The sequence below is a fragment of the Lagopus leucura genome, unplaced genomic scaffold (genome assembly GCF_019238085.1).
Source record: "Lagopus leucura isolate 7727_CA_CO unplaced genomic scaffold, USGS_WTPT01 Super-Scaffold_73, whole genome shotgun sequence".
NCBI classification, from domain to species: domain Eukaryota; kingdom Metazoa; phylum Chordata; class Aves; order Galliformes; family Phasianidae; genus Lagopus; species Lagopus leucura.
In genome coordinates, this window is record NW_024962252.1 from 91,891,572 (window position 1) to 91,907,551 (window position 15,980).

Here is a 15,980-nt window from a genome sequence, read left to right on the forward strand (position 1 = left end):
AAGTTGACTTTCTAAAAGTAGATAACTGTTCACTTTTACACTGGGAAAAACTTTAACATCTTTATTAAAATATAGGGAGCAAGATCTTTCCTCACTTCCCTCCTGATGCTCCATATACCATTAGCAAAAAAAAAAGTCTAAAAGTTACCCAGCTGTTCATTTTAGATGCCTCTCAAGGCTTTCATCTTAATATATAAGAATATAACATTGGAGAGTGATGAAATTATGTTATTTTAGATACTTATGGGTCTCCTGCATTGAATGTAACTTAATACTCAAATTAAGGTACTACTTTAGGGGTCCCTCTCTGATATTTTATACACAGAATAGCTTTTAAATGACTTACATTAATTCTTGTCACACAGGAAATCTGGGATAACAATGCAACAGTGTACAATGTAATTTATAATTGTGAGCTAAATACCATTGTTTGTTTGAACAACAAATGTGATTGAGTTGCAGAACTTTAAGGTAGTTTATCAGCATAAAATCCTGAGACAAACTTTAGAATTTACTTTAACTTCATGTGTTCAAACTACACAAGAAATTAATCACAGTTAACTACTTGTTTTACAATTGTTAGATATATATACCTGGTGTCATGATTTTGTGATTTTTGGTTTTCGATATTCCACATCATAACATCATGTGGGGCGCTGGGAGCTTAACTGTCAATGCTCAAGTTCTGGGTACGTGCCTGGAAAAGAAGATGAACTACATTTCCCAGGGGACTTTGCGGTCATAGAAAGCAGATATAACTCCTGGCAAGGTGACCTGATGCTCTTTGTCAGCTCTCCTCCTGTCTCCCTGCTGCTCAACTGGACTGCGCATCTCACCTCAGCGTTGTGGTATGTCCTATCCACCTTTCAGACGTTCTCTCTCTCTAATTATATTTGATTTATTAGTTTCAATTCTAATTATATTGTATTATGGTGTGTTATCTTGCATTCCGATACTATATTTAGGAAGTTAGTTTGTTTCTTCTCAGATCGTTGCCACTGTTTTTAATTATTTTGGGGTCCCCTGTTCCCTTTCTTCTGGAGGTGCAGATTTTGTGAAATCCCTCTGCCCCGCTAGTCACGGAACTGGGCTGAACCAGCCCATAAACCCATTGACAACATACAAATAATCGCAGCATGATTGATTTTTTTTTTTTTTTTTTTTTTCCATATCAGGTTACTAAACACATATTTTAGTTTCACAGTTATGCTTCAGTGAAATAAAAAAGCAGTAACTGAAAAAGACAAATACTGAAGCAAATTACACTTCTTGTTCCTTAAATGAATAGGAAACACAGCAGGCAGTAAAGCCCAGACCATGTCTTTTAGTTCTTCTGCTTAAACTTTGAGGTAGGGCTCCAATTATTTATCTGCAGACTACTTTGCTTAGCGATCAAAACCACTTAAAACTGTTTCTGTGAATTCAGCAGGTTGGTACCTCAACAGTGCCCGCAACATCTGTGATCAAACTGCAGTTTTCATTTGCAAATTGCTGAGAAAGGTAATAAACTACTTTGTTGTTTGTTTATTTATAAAACCTTGTTTTTTAAGGCTGCAGGCTTATGCTGATTTTATTTTATTTTATTTTTTATTTTTTCCTGAATCAGAGTACCTCCTGCATGACATGGACCATAACATTTCACATTGCAAAGTTATTAGCAAACCCTGTTGTCTTAGGAAGACCACAGAATATAGATATTTTTTTCTTGTCAGTATTGTTAACATTCTGTGTAATTCGCTCTAAAAGTAATTCTTTGTATTTATTTCTGGAAACTACAACAGATAGAAAGACTGCAATGACACTATTAGAACAAGTTCTTAGCTACAAAATACGATCACTACCATTAGCTGTGCATTTTTGCCTGTGGTGAACAAGAGCCCACGTGCCGTGCTCATGGAAATCGGTATGGCCGTCCAGAATGTGGCTCACCTTTCATGTCACTGTCACCCCTGGTGAAGTGTACCGCCCACTGCTCACTGTGCTTACATCTATTGTTTGTTCTCTGGTTTCCCTAAGTGGTCAGGAAGTGTTGGCTGGGGCCATTTTTTCCTTTATGTGGGAAGTTGCATCCCTTGGTTCCATACACACTTCAGTGTTAGACAGTATTTTGTCATACTGCCCCTCTACTTCCATCTGTTGCACAGCAACAAAGTGTAATGGAATACACGTAGGATGATTCAGCCTGTATGGCCATCCCACCAGTGTTTTCCTCTGACACTGTTGGCCAGCATAGTAAAATAAGAGGCATTACCTTCAGAGAACACATCCAGAATATCAATTAATGTGATGAAGATTTAAAATGGAATTACAAATAAGATTAAATCATTATTTAGCAATAGTTGTCGTTCCTCTTTTTCTTTAGAATTAATTTCTCTATTGCCCTGAGGGAAGATAGAGGGGAACAGGTAAATACAGCCACGTTCTGAAAGAAGTGTTTTCTTGCTGAATCACGAGGCCCTAAATAAACACTAATTAGCATGTCCCTGGGGATCTGAAAGATATGTATGTATGTGTGTATATATATATGTGTATATATATATATATATATATTTCAATATGTAGATATATATTTGTACCTGTTTCACATTTTCCCCCCTTCTAACTCCAAACTTTTCTGTAACTTCATCTGGAACACCATCTCAGCTGAGAAGCCTGCAAGGTTCTTAGGTTTCTCCTTAGCCTGCTCACACGCAAACTTTTCTAATATAATTAGCATAAAAAACTGTATTCTCTGCATACAGATAAATATTTGCGTGGTTTTCATCAGCTTGAGCTAAGAGAAGAGTGATAATATAATCTGAAGTTAGCTAGACTTCAAGGTATTTTGATGACTTGCCTCTGGGAATTTCTTCAGTGAGCATTGCCTTTAAAAACACATAATACACAGGCTTCTCTCCAAAGGGCCAGGCTTTTCTTCTTGTCCATAATAGCTACAGCATGGATGCTGTAAAATGTGAGGTAAAATGTATGACTTCTTTGATCCTCGCTTGCACTATTAAGACATTTATTTAAACATCTATTTAAGCTTTTTAAGAGCAATTTCTTCAAAAAGGACTGGAGTTATTTAAAAAAAAAAAAAATGTATTTTGCCTATATCATTAAGTTGTTGTAGACAGTGAGTTTATGCTAGGATAATGTGGCTCAAATGAGTGACAACATTTCCTGTTTACAAGAGGATGTTTGCATGTGGATTTGAGCCCCGTATGTAACACAGGCTTTGTGTGCCCTTTGATCATAGTAGGAGTAAGCCTTTTATAAATACTCATTCATAGAAACGTTAAAGCTAGAAAAGACCTGTAAGATGATCTGGTCCAACCTTCAACCTGTTACCAGCATGCCCAGAGAATTTGCTATCAGTTTTCTGTTTTCCCATTCACAACTTAATGCAACTTTTGGGAGGTCAGTGGTGTGTGTGTGTGTGTGTGTGTGTGTGTGTGTGTGTGTGTGTGAGAGAGAGAGAGAGAGAGAGAGAGAGAGAGACAAACATTACGCTCAAAAATAAGTACTCCACACAAGCAGTACTTTGTGCTGAGATAGCATACAAACAATACACATAGCCTGTTTTCCTAATCATCTGTGCTTTTAGAAATAGACAAGTAATAGAGTCTGAAAAAGCAGTGAGCAAACATAATAAGTGATTCCTTATAATCCTCCTAGTTTTTGAAAAGGGACTGGAGAAACTAAGAGTAAGTTTATCAATTTTAAAATCTAATGTCGCTTCTGAAAGAATAATAGAGAACTGCCAGTTTTTACATAAGGGTTTGGCTTATATCTTTATCCAAAAAGAAACTTGGTGAGTCATCGCATTCATACAGTATTTTCCTTAAGCATTTTCCATTTCTTCCCAGTCCAGATCACTCCTGTAATGAAAATATATTGTCATTTTATTATAAAGTATCATCATATAATATGACAGCATCTTTCATTATGGAATCTAATTTTTTTTCTATTGAATTTAAATTGCTTTTCCTTACTCATTACATGTCTTTGCTGTAATTCTCATTACATACATTTTTCTTTTGATAATTTGCAGACATCCATAACTTCTGATAACTTTGTCTCCAAGGACAGCAAGATAAATAGGGTATCCTTAAATAGTTCTAATCTTCTTGATCTTAAAAGTACAACCACATATTATGATGAGTGTTTAGCAGCATACAAACAGAAAAACTTATTGGTTCATCTTGAAATAAGTATAGCATTAGAAATGAAGATAACCTCTAGCAGTGAGCTTAAGTCTTCAGCTCAAAAATTTTCAGACAATATTTAAAACTTGGATTGATTTATCATTATATTGAAGTGCAAGATTTCATAATTTGACATCTTATGAAAGTTTGAAAAGTCTTTATTTTTTCCGAAAAGGGGGGGGTAATAGGGTAAAAATTAAAGGATTCTGTATGGGTATGTAGAAAGAAAGAGTCTTCTCCTTTATGGGTGCTTGGTCAAGACAGAGAGAGCTGTCTCAATTTTTTGCTGGATTGTTGTAGGAATGAGGTTTCTACATAGGATTTATATCTTTCTTCGTGTAGTTTGGATCCAAATTCACAGTCCTGTGACAAGATCTCTGAAGGTTGTAGATCTGGAAGGCTGGATCTCTGTAATGTTTAGAAATGAAAACAGAATAAAGCAAAAAAAGCCAACAACTACAACAAAAAAAAAAAAGCCAAAGCAAGTTTAGACTTGAAAAATTCCACGTAAGTATGACTGCTTCACAAATAATACTGATAATGTCAATTTCTTTTTATGGACTGTTATATTTTTCTTTGGATTCCACATTTTTATTGCTGCTGCCTGTTAGTACAGAAATATGAAATATAGAAGTAATCCTAAAACACTGAAGTTTGTGAGAATGGCCACACTGGTAATTACCCATAAGCCTTCACAACACAGCAAGAAACATTTCTATGATTTATTTTTATTGCTTAGAAAAATCTGGAAAGCCTGTACCGTATGCCATGTCCTGATATTAGCTTTACCTCGGCAACCTTACTGAAGCTTAACTAAATGAAGTAATAAATTCAGAAATGTGTTTCTGCATGCATTTGTTTCATAGACTTATTATAAATAAATCCACTTATAAAATGTGTCAGGATGAAAAGTCTACGCTGCAGAAACTTCCTAAATTCTGATGCAAGTATTACGGTCTCCGTTACCAATAATTCTTAAAAGTAGAGCATTTAGTTTAATGATGATCACAGAATTGTAGAATCACAAAATGGCTTTGATTGGAAGGGTCCCTAAAGATCACTCAGTTCTAACAGCAGCTGTGGGCAGGGCTGCCCCCTACCAGCTCAGGCTGCCTGGTTCCTATCCAACCTACCCTCAGGCTCCTCCAGGGATGGGGCACCCACAGCTCTGGACAGCGCTGCCAGGGCTTCATTGCTCCCTTAGCAATGAATTACTTCTAACATCTAACCAAAATCTCCCCTCTGTTAGTTTAAAGCCATTCCCACTTGTCCTATCGCTGTGAGACCGTGTGAAAAGTCAATCCCACTCCTGCTTGTAAGCTTCCTTTGAGTTCTGGTAGGCCACAATGAGGTGTCCCCAGGATCTTCTTTTTCCAAGCTAAACAAGCCCAACGTGTTGATTAACGGAGCTTCTCCATGTTGGAGGTCAGCTCTCCCTTTTCAGTTATCAGTGGAAATATACTCTCCTTTGCATTTCTCTTCTGCCTAATATAGCTAAAGAAAGCCTTGTTTTTCACATCCCTTATCTTAGTTATCTTAGCTTTCCTGATCCCGTTGCTGCACATCCAAACAGCATCCCTACATTGTTTCCAGGCCACCCGTATCTACTTCCACTGCTTATGTTTCTCCTTTATTCCCCTCAGTTTGCCCAGCGGGTCCTCTCTTATTCACTCTGGTTTCCCAGGGGATCTGATCCAGCAATTCCTTAACTGACCTGAAGGATGCTCTCCTGAATTTCAAGGTCCTGCCTCCAATATTTGCCAGGCCCACATTAAGAACACAAACTCATCCAGGGTGCTGCAGCCCAGGCTGCCTCTGATATTAACTTCTATAATAAACTCTTCCATGTTGATCAGCACCAGGTCCGGCAAAGTTGCACCTCTGGTGGATCTGTCCTGAACTAGAAAGTCGTTGTCAGTGCACTCCAGGAGCAGCCTGAACCCAATTGTAAGAAGAATATGTTCTCTTGAGATGTTAGGGCTATACAGGTGGATGTAGAAATCCATGTTAACTCACTTAAAAATGTTTTATCTATCTGTGGTAAAAAATTGAAATTAAGTTTTGACAGTTTTGTTGAATTGCTCTGGAAACAATATGTTTCTGCAAAACATAATTTAGTCAAATGTGTATTTTTCAGAGGAAAACTGATTTATCAAGAAAAATTTCCTCTAGTTCTATACTTCATAAATATGCTACCTACATTTTACGGTTGTCCATTGCTTATGGTGCCAAAAAGCAAAAAAGTTATAGGCATTTTCATTAGAACTTGTTCAATAACCCTGTGGATCTAATGTCTGATATGCTATTTAAATAACACCAAAAATTAAGATCAGAAACTAGTATGTGGATTTGTTCAAGTTGAAGAAACCTGTAAGTATCTACTTGTCTTATATATGCATTCCATTTGAAATATCCTGTAGGAGCAGGTTTGCGTGCGTATTTGAGCAGGTAAATACTTATGACTTTAACATGCCCCTGGGCCTCTGTGCTGCACTTTCAACACACCTGTGTGTGCATATTAATCTTAGAAGGTATATGAATACATGAATAGTAACCTCCATCAAGGCCTATTTGGGGGGGCAAATATATTTGAGAACGTGACTGCAAATGAGATCTCCAGAATAGCAAGTGATTTCCTTGTATCAGCCCCATTTCTTCATGTCTCCATGAAAGGATGAGGTTATGCATGGTTTCTGGTAAGGTAGGTATGAAATTATCTACACGCTTATCCTGCATTCATATGCATCAGACAGCAGCTTTGTTTTCAGCGATGCGTTGTAGATTTCAGTGCATTGCATTGAATCTGGCATAAATGGCTATTCCTTGTGTGTGTATCTGTGTGTGTGTGTATATATATATATATATATACCTATGCATATAATTAATTATATTGTTTATTGTTTAAACCAACTTGAAAATTAGGAGGAAGTTACTATTATTCAGCTGAAATTATTTGTGTGGCATCTGCCATAAAGTTGAGATTACATCTTGGAACTGCCTAGTAAACGTACTATCAAAAAGAAGAAAAATGACCATTTGATTCATAGGTTGAATTCCTACCTTTAGCTTGCGGGCAATAATACTTCATTTTAACCAGTGAAAATTTTATCTGTTGGGAAACAATGGTATGTACAAACTGAGTTGTGAAAACATTGGTGTGTTGTTCTTTGCAAGTGCACGTATGCATGTAAATGAGAACCAAGTTTGGCCTAGAAGTTACAGACAGAAACTGTATTGTTACCCAGAATTTTCTAAGGACATCTGCAGTGTAGCCTGAGACTCTTCCTGTGGCTAAAAGCAAACGCTATGCTTTTGGGATCTGAATATAGTAATCTGAAGCCTCTTCAATGCAGAGAACAAACGTGTGTTGTTTTAGTCTGTGGGACTTCATCAAATGACAAAAATTGAAAGTGTTTTTCACTGGCGAAGGAAACAGCTTGCATTGCTATGGGTCATGAGGAACCAACTAAAATTTTATGCTGTTAGCATACAGATGTTAATACTAATGCATCTAAGTGGTAGTGATATTTTGAACCATATTGAATAGTTATTGGAATATGTTTAATTCACATGCAAATATTTGATGGTATTAACAATCTAAGGAGAAGGAGGCAACCCTATTTCAGTGTGAGCTGTGTGTAACATACGTTGCTATGTGCACATATACGTTTTCAATCCAACTCTCATAATGAATACTATCAGAATATGTGATTTAATCTTTTCCTGTTACAGGCTTATTCTGTTCAGCAAATTTACATTCAAATATGTAAATAGTCCTGCTGATTGGCACTGCACATTTTGGTGACTTTTGACTCATACGGAAATGACAAAGAATAGCTTCTTACACAGCTTTCATGTTCTGGAGATGGGATTTCATTTTTCTGAGAATGATGAAGAGGAGGCTCAGGGGTTACCTTATTGCTCTCTATAACTACCTGTAGGGAGGTTGTAGTGAGCTGGGGGTCAGGCTCTTCTCTCGTGTAACTGGTGATAGAGCTAGAGGGAATGGCTTCGAGCTGAGCCAACAGAGATTTAGGCTGGACGTTAAGAAATACTACTTTTCTGAAAGAATGGTCAGGTACTGGAATGGGCTGCCCAGGGTGGTGGTGGAGTCACCGACCCTGGAGGTGTTCAAGGAATGTTTGGATTTTGTGTTGAGGGATATGGTTTAGTGAGAACTATTGGTAATAGGTGCGTGGTTGGACTGGATGATCTTGCAGGTCTTTTCCAGCCTTGGTGATTCTGTAACTATTCTGTGATGATCTGCTCGCAGCCTGCAACTACTGGAAGTGTTGTTACCTTGTGCTTTAAACTTCCCCTTGTTTTCCGTCATTTTTCCCATCTTGGATAATATTAGAATGGCAGGACACAACAAAAACTGTAGCACACACATGCGGTGTTTGCACTGGTAAAGGAACAGGTTTACAATTTTTGTTTTAATTACTCGTAAATTGCCATAATCAATAAAGTCTACTATTCCAGGTTGAGTGGATGTGTCATTGATATGCCAGAGGAGATGCCTGAACCATGCTGAAGGAGCCCCTTGATTTTTAATAAATTCGATAATTAGTAGAATAATACTACAGTGTGATGTATACTGCGCAGGGAAGAGGCATTTGTATCATCATCTTATGATTATGTAGATGACTGTAGGTACTTGACAGTGCCCAACAAAATGTGCTTGAGAATAATGTTATTGGCTTTAGCGTTTACATAATTTTCTAGCAATTGGATACAACATAGAAAACTGTTTTATTGTCTGTGTGTACATATATTTATGCCTATTTTAGCATATTTATTGGGGTTCACTGTCTGGCAATGCTCTTGTCTATGCTTTTACACTTGCAGCCTTCAGAGAGGGATAACTGCCTCAATTTGAAATTGGATGATAATCCTGGCCTTGTGTTAATTCTTGAACCACGTCTGCTTATTTGGAAAAATACTCCCTATCCCAAGCAAAACTGTGCAACTATGCAAATTCTTTGAGAGCAGAGGTGGTCATGTCCACTGTCCTTATGCATCCTGGCACCGGTTATTTTCTTAGCGTGACAAACTATTTTGCACACTGTCTATGCCTCTAAAATTCCCATTTATAGAGGGAATACCGAGACCCCTATAAAATTATTTTCAAAAAGAAGGATTCAAGTTAGTACAGATCACAGACTTTTACATTCAAAGCCACGTTAAAAAATTTCAAAGGACAGAGCATTAGCTCTACCTACTACAAACATTTTCATAATAATGCCTCAATTTCATAATAACAACAATTTAATGGATTGAAGCATCTCTTCTTTTTCATCTCTAAGTTTGAGCTGTGATTCCTTTGAGAAATACAGTATTTTGACAGAGGGAATAATATATAGAACGTTCTTATTTCAGAGTTAAATTCTATATGCCAGCCTTGTTCTGGATCATTTAATCCATTGCGCTGAACATCTCTGTAGGCACTGTTTTGTTTCCTTAGCCTCCGTATATTATTTCTTGACATCTTCTTGTACATATTTACTACAATAAGGTGAGACAATAATTCAGAAGCATGAAATGCATGAAGGCAGATTTCAGATCCTGTATTTAATGCCGTTCTTGTAGACAGTTTAGGTAGTATTTTGAACGAAATATACGGTGCAATAAGTTCATACAAATATTGAAATAATCTTGAGACTAAACACTTAAAATACATAAATGTGGCTGTCTGTTGGATATTGAGAATGCATCTTAGCTTTGGTGCTTCTTGATTTTGGAGAGTTTATGGTGAAATATTACTAACACCTTTCTTTCCTTGTTTTTCTCAAAAGATAAATTGATGCACGCCTCATATTTGATTTGCATTATCACATGTGAAAGACGGTAGGGGACCTTCTGTCTGTTCAGTTAGCTTCCCCAGTGTGACTGCAGAGAGTACCTGAGAATGCTTCTTACACCGACTATTATTTTCTTTTATTACACTACATCTTATGCAGCCATTTGTATTCCTCATCTACAGGATTACATATCTGCTGCCAAGGCTGGAGGAATCTGAATTACAACAGGGAAGGCAATTGATTGGTGTTTGCAGAAGAGGCCGCTTGTCAGAATGCTTATGTGAGCACTGCTTGTTCTCCAACATGCTAATGACAGCTGTGACACAGCCTTTCCAGGCCGTGAGAATCCAGCCAAGGTGTGCAAATGATGCACTGACAGTGGTTTTTGATGGAAAGAAATAGGTCTTGTAACTTCCATTCTCTCCTATTGCTATATGTGTGCAAATTCTAGTGGTGACAATTACTGCTGACTGATGAGCAGCTCAGAGCTGCATTGGGAATAAGAATTCACATTTTTACCAGAAGTCAGATGAAGATACATAAGTGAAAAGAAAAATTGAAGTAGCTGAGAAAGTGTATCTTACATGGAGAGTCTGGCAAACCTTCCGAGCAACAACTTCTAGTTGGGTTTAAAAGATGGCCTTCCAGTCATCTCCAGCACGACAGCTGATTTCATACTTAATGCAGCATCCACCCATGATTTTTTTCAGCTCCTTTTTTTTTTTTTTTTTTTTTTTTTTTTCCTCAGGGCTTAAACACTGAAACCCAATGGAAATTAGGAAGAGCAAGCCCCGTTGTTGGGCCTAACGCATAGTATGAAAAGCTCTGCTGCCAATGCAGGGTGCAAACTAGGAAGGTTTCTGACATCAGAAGAGTGACGCAAGTGGCAGATCTATCTCCACGGCCTGCACATGACAGACCCTCTGATGAGAAAGGTGACCCAGAGGAAAAAAGAGGTGAGAAAAAATCTTGATATTTGGTACTTTGTCATGCCTGGGTGCCAGAACTGTGGCATGTGAGTAGTTTGTAAGAAACCAGAGGATCTAAAATTGAAGCTTGATGGTTCAGATAGACACCAGATAGTCCCTAGATACTTTCCTAGATGCTTGCAGTAGTGCGTAGCTTCAGCAACAGTATGCGATTTCTACTTTGGACAAAGCTGTACTGGGGAAATGCAAAGGGAGAAGAAGGTGAGGACATGATGTATACTTGAATAGAGTAAGGCGAGGAGCAAGATGTAGTTCTTTGGTGGATTTTGGCCCACTCGTTGCTATCAATAAGCTCTGTCAACAGAGTATTACTTGGATAGTTGGGGTCTGAAGGGGGTTGATTGTCTCGGTCTGCTGACACAGCCTGTGGCACGGTCCAGGTAACGTTTTAATTGCTTTTTGCTTTTGCTATTAGCAGTGAAATGGGCAGATATTCCATGTCGCCAACTGACAGAAAGGGTTATTTACTGGAGAGCTTGGAAAAAAAAAAAAAAAAAAAGTCTAATGAACTGGAAATCCTGCTGTTTAGCCTGTTCTGATGATAAGCGTAGCACTGTATCAATTGCTGTCAACACAGCAACTGTCACTTTTTTTGGAAGTTTGGATCTTTTGAATGCATATTTTCAATTAATACTTCAGACTTCAGAGCTGTCACTGCCTTACATGCTGCTGCTGCAATCACAAGTCATTGCTTATCAGACTGTTTGTTAGCATGCACTTCTGCGAAAAGTGTCAATGCAGGCAGTTGTAAGCCTTAACAAAATAGTTTTGCGTGTGCACATCTGTGTACATTTGTGCCAGAGGAGAGGAGAGAGGAGATAAAATTGCATTTTTCAGTGCTCAAGAGAAGAGCTGTTATGATTATACAATGAGGACAAAACAGCACTAAGTTTACAAGTCTTTACATTAAAAAATGACAAACAAGTGGGGAGAAAAAAAATACGACCCTGAAACTATCAGGTAATGGCAGTTGGGTTTGTGCATCTCAACATCCTTTGGTAGCAAGTAGACAGCAGGAGTTAGGAAAATTCCCACAAAGCACAAAGATTTTTGTGAAAAACAAAAAGTAAGGATTTGAGTTAGTGTGTTGTTGACAGAAAAACCTGTTCATGCATATCTGAATACCATCAGCAGATGAACGTTTTGGCTTAGAAGTTGTCAAACAGTAACTAACAATCCAGGAGGTCTGAAATTGTATCCAACATCTGTCAGTAGTACTTCTGACTGAAATTTAAAGATGTTGGGAAAAGTCTGAATTTCTGACTGAAAATAGCAAGTGTGAATGAATGTGAGGAGCCATTATTTATCCCATATAGAGAAGACTGCTGTTCTAGTTCTTGGAAGACAGATCATCCTGTTACAAAGGTCTGGTTTGTGGATACTTAGCCAAGATAGGAAACTACCAGTCTTTACTTGTCCAAAGTGGACAGTGTTTAACTAAAAAAAATCAGTTCACTCAACTAAATGTATTTTGCTTGAAGAAATTTATTTTTTATTTTTTAATTTTTGTGAGAAGGTAATAATAAATAGTATTGTTGTTTTTTATCTATTACGAAGCTTTTTATGTACCTAAAAGTATTATATTAAAAAACGTAAAGTTTAATTGCTAAACAGCGTTTCAATCTTATTTGGCAATATCCTTTCATCTTTGTGAGATAAATTCTAAATTAATGAGTGTTTTTTTTATTTCTTAAAAGACTTTTTTCTTTAGTAGTCTTTTGTTAAATTCTTGTATATGGATTTTACTAGATGACCTCTTTTCATTTCAATTCAAGACAAATGTCTTCTGCTTGACTGCCAATGACTCCCATATTAATATGGTAAAGAAACAAGCAAAATTGTTGTTGTGGCATATCTATTGTGCATGACTGTAATTACATACACCAGCAGCTGATTTTCTATGATGCTGTGTGTAGTGAACAGTGAACCTGGATGCAGGGAAAATCAGCCTTATCTCTGATGCAAGACTTTGCATGAATATTTTTCCCAACAGCAAGAAAACAAAACTTTAAAGAGGCAACTGCATAATAATGCAAATGCCTAACACAGCCTACTGTCAGAGTAGGCCTGCCAGTTTTATGGAGAAAGAGAAGGATATGGGATCTGAGTCAATAATCTAAGGTAAGTGAAGTTTGTCATTCACTTAATAACTTAATACAGTCCATGGCAATTTTGTTGTTATTGTTTAATCCAATGGAAGGAGAGAACTGAAAATAATTGCATGTTTCCTCTGTTAAGTAACTTTCTCCTGACTTGAAGCTACTTGCTAAGATGTTCAAGGCATCTTCTTCAACTTTCACTGCATTCACAGCTAATTCCTTCTCTAGGTTTTTGGTATATTTTCTGGATTTCATTATATCGTGGGAGTGATTGTTTAGTCCTGCAGATTTAAAAATAACCTTTTTGTTTGTAGTTATTGCTGCTAAGTAAGTTTTCATTTTATTTTCCTTTGTCTTTTAAACACTTTGATTTTCTTCCCATCTTCTCTCATACACAAAAACTAGAAGCACTAGAAAAATCACATTCCAGAAGGGGGATTGTCTTGAAGCTGATCATTTCCTAAATGTGAAATCATGCACATATGGCACAGTGACAGAAAGAAATCCCTCCAGTTTCCTGTTTTGACATACTCCTGGGTCAGGTTTTCAATTCTTCAAGACCACTAATACAGAATTGCAGCTTTATGAATGCCATGCTCTCTTACATTGTCTAGCAGCTGGAGCTTTTTGAATGCCTGATTATAATGAAATGAAAATTTAGAGTGCAAACAGCGCAGCTCATCTGCACTGAGCACTGCAAAAAGACCTTAGGACTAAGAATCTAATGTTGGCATCTTCAAAAATGGATGTAGCTACCAAAGAGTTGCAAGACTGTACAGAATAATGCCAACTTAAGACCTGTATAATTTGAGTAACTTAAAATTATTCCCTTTTGTCAATATCAAGTTTTTGTTTTCCTTCTTTAATTTAATTTAATTCTAGTCTTTGCTTCTATGTGAGATGGACTTTGTTTTCTGAATGAAAGCGTACTTAGCGCATCTAAATTACAGAATGTTTGTGTATGCATACACGACTACATTTCAAATGTTCTTTCACAAAGATCAGGATCCACATACAATTTACTTATTCTTTCTTATACAGGCTGCCCTTTCTTGCAGTTTGCATGTTCCTAAATTCTTCTTAAGGTTATATTCACTAAGTTCTGCATTTAGAAATAACTTTAGGTTTTTAGACTAGCAAAAAAACCTCTTCAATGTGGAAGCCAGCTTCCTTTCTCACCATCCTTATTAATGAATAACTTAAACATCCACCTTTCATGCTTTCTAAATGAATTCCCAAACAACTGACCAATTTGTAATGAATGTTCAAAGGCAATTAGTATTCTAGGGTGCATCCCTCTGCCACTCCTGCTCAAGTTGTTCAAATATTTAGAGTGTCAGACAGAAAATGAAAATGAATCTATAGTTTGATATCCACTGGATATCAAGCCCTATTCTCAGCTCTCATAGAAAGTGGAACAGTTTTGTCTGATTAGCAACTATTCCGGAATATAAATCAGACAGGATGTAAATTAAATTTTAGGAGATTCAAATCCTAAATGACAAAGAAGATAAGGCACTTTGCTTGTCTTCAGTGTTGGTTTTTTTTTAAGTACAAAATTCTTCTTTCTCCTCCTTCTTTGTTCTGTGGTTGAAGTAATTGAACTCGTTCTCATTTCCAAATACTATCATACAACTTAATTAATGAGGTTTTCATATTGACATGATTTTTCTGATTTCTGTTCTTTATTTTCTTTTTTGTCAGTCATGCTGTATGGAGTCGGAGGTGGCCTCAATGAACCTTACAAGTCTCTCCCAACTTGGGACTGTCTGTAATTCTGCTGTTGTCTTTCAGGTTGTTTTAAAGAATGGTGAGATGAACGAACAAATGAAGTTTTACTTTCTCTTATATTACTTACAGTAATATTTGCAGTCTTCTGAGTCTTTTTTTTAATGTGATGTTCAATTTTTTTTTTTACGTGTGCTATGATGTGAGAATGCTATTGCAGCATCTCAAGAAGGGACTGTACTTCTCTCAGGTTCGTTTTCTTGCCCACGATTCTGCTACTACCTTACAGGATAACACAAGCCTTTCTGAAAGCTTATGCGTTCTATGCCAATTAATGGCAATCACCAAAGATTTGTATATAAGTAGATTATTTTTAATATTTGAGTTAATGTCCCTTTCATACATTGTTAATTAAGGCCTTTGAGTCTAAAACTATTCACGTTTTCTCTGTTTTCTTCAATTTTTTCCTCCATGATCTCCACAGCACTGAGCTGCCGGGGCTGCACAATTTGTTTCTTTATGGAAGCATTCATCTATTAACGTACAGAAAGAATTGGAGACAATAATCATAAGTTACATTGAAAAGGGTGATTGTGTGGTGGGGCTTTACAACCAAAACTGACACAGTGTTGGAAGGAAGAAGTGAAGGACTTCAGATGGTACAGCATGTCTAAAAGTCTCTCTGCTTGAGAGGAAGGAACACGAAGCGCCTGTTAAACACAGGACATAGGTCTTCCTGCTCTCTGTCCTTTTTCTTGTTTAGACACGTTATGTCTTTCGTGATTTGTCTTCACTTTTTGAGTCTAGATGTGCACCTTCTTTTACTCGTTACGTGAACAGATAATACTTTCCCACATTGCTTGCTTGCTTTCATGTGAACAGAGAACGTATGGAGACTCCTTAGTACAGACAGTCTGGCACAATCCCTCTGCAGTGCAGAAATGTCTGCTCAGGGAAACGCCTATCCCCACTGAAATCGATGAGGATTTTGGCATTTTTCTCTGGGGAAGCGGGAGTGACTGTATTGCGGTTTGGCTCAAAAGTTAATGGGCATCCTTAGTCATCTAGCTCAATTCCTGTGGCTCAAGTTAATGCCGATGTGACAAAGTGACAGAGTTCTTTATCTAAGTGATCCAATGAGCAAACTATAAATGTTACCCAGAGGTTCACACAGGG

At 37.2% G+C, this 15,980-nt stretch overlaps 1 long non-coding RNA gene across 2 annotated transcripts; it reads left to right on the plus strand.

Moving 5' to 3' along the window:
* Positions 1-1,425: 1,425 nt before the first annotated feature.
* On the plus strand, positions 1,426-14,880 carry LOC122194351. Of its 2 annotated transcripts, XR_006183118.1 has the most exons (5): positions 1,426-1,500; positions 10,171-10,344; positions 10,737-10,944; positions 12,971-13,098; positions 14,781-14,880. It is a non-coding gene; the product is annotated as an uncharacterized LOC122194351 (long non-coding RNA). The 2 variants fall into 2 exon arrangements; XR_006183119.1 differs by lacking the exon at positions 10,171-10,344.
* Positions 14,881-15,980: the final 1,100 nt, after the last annotated feature.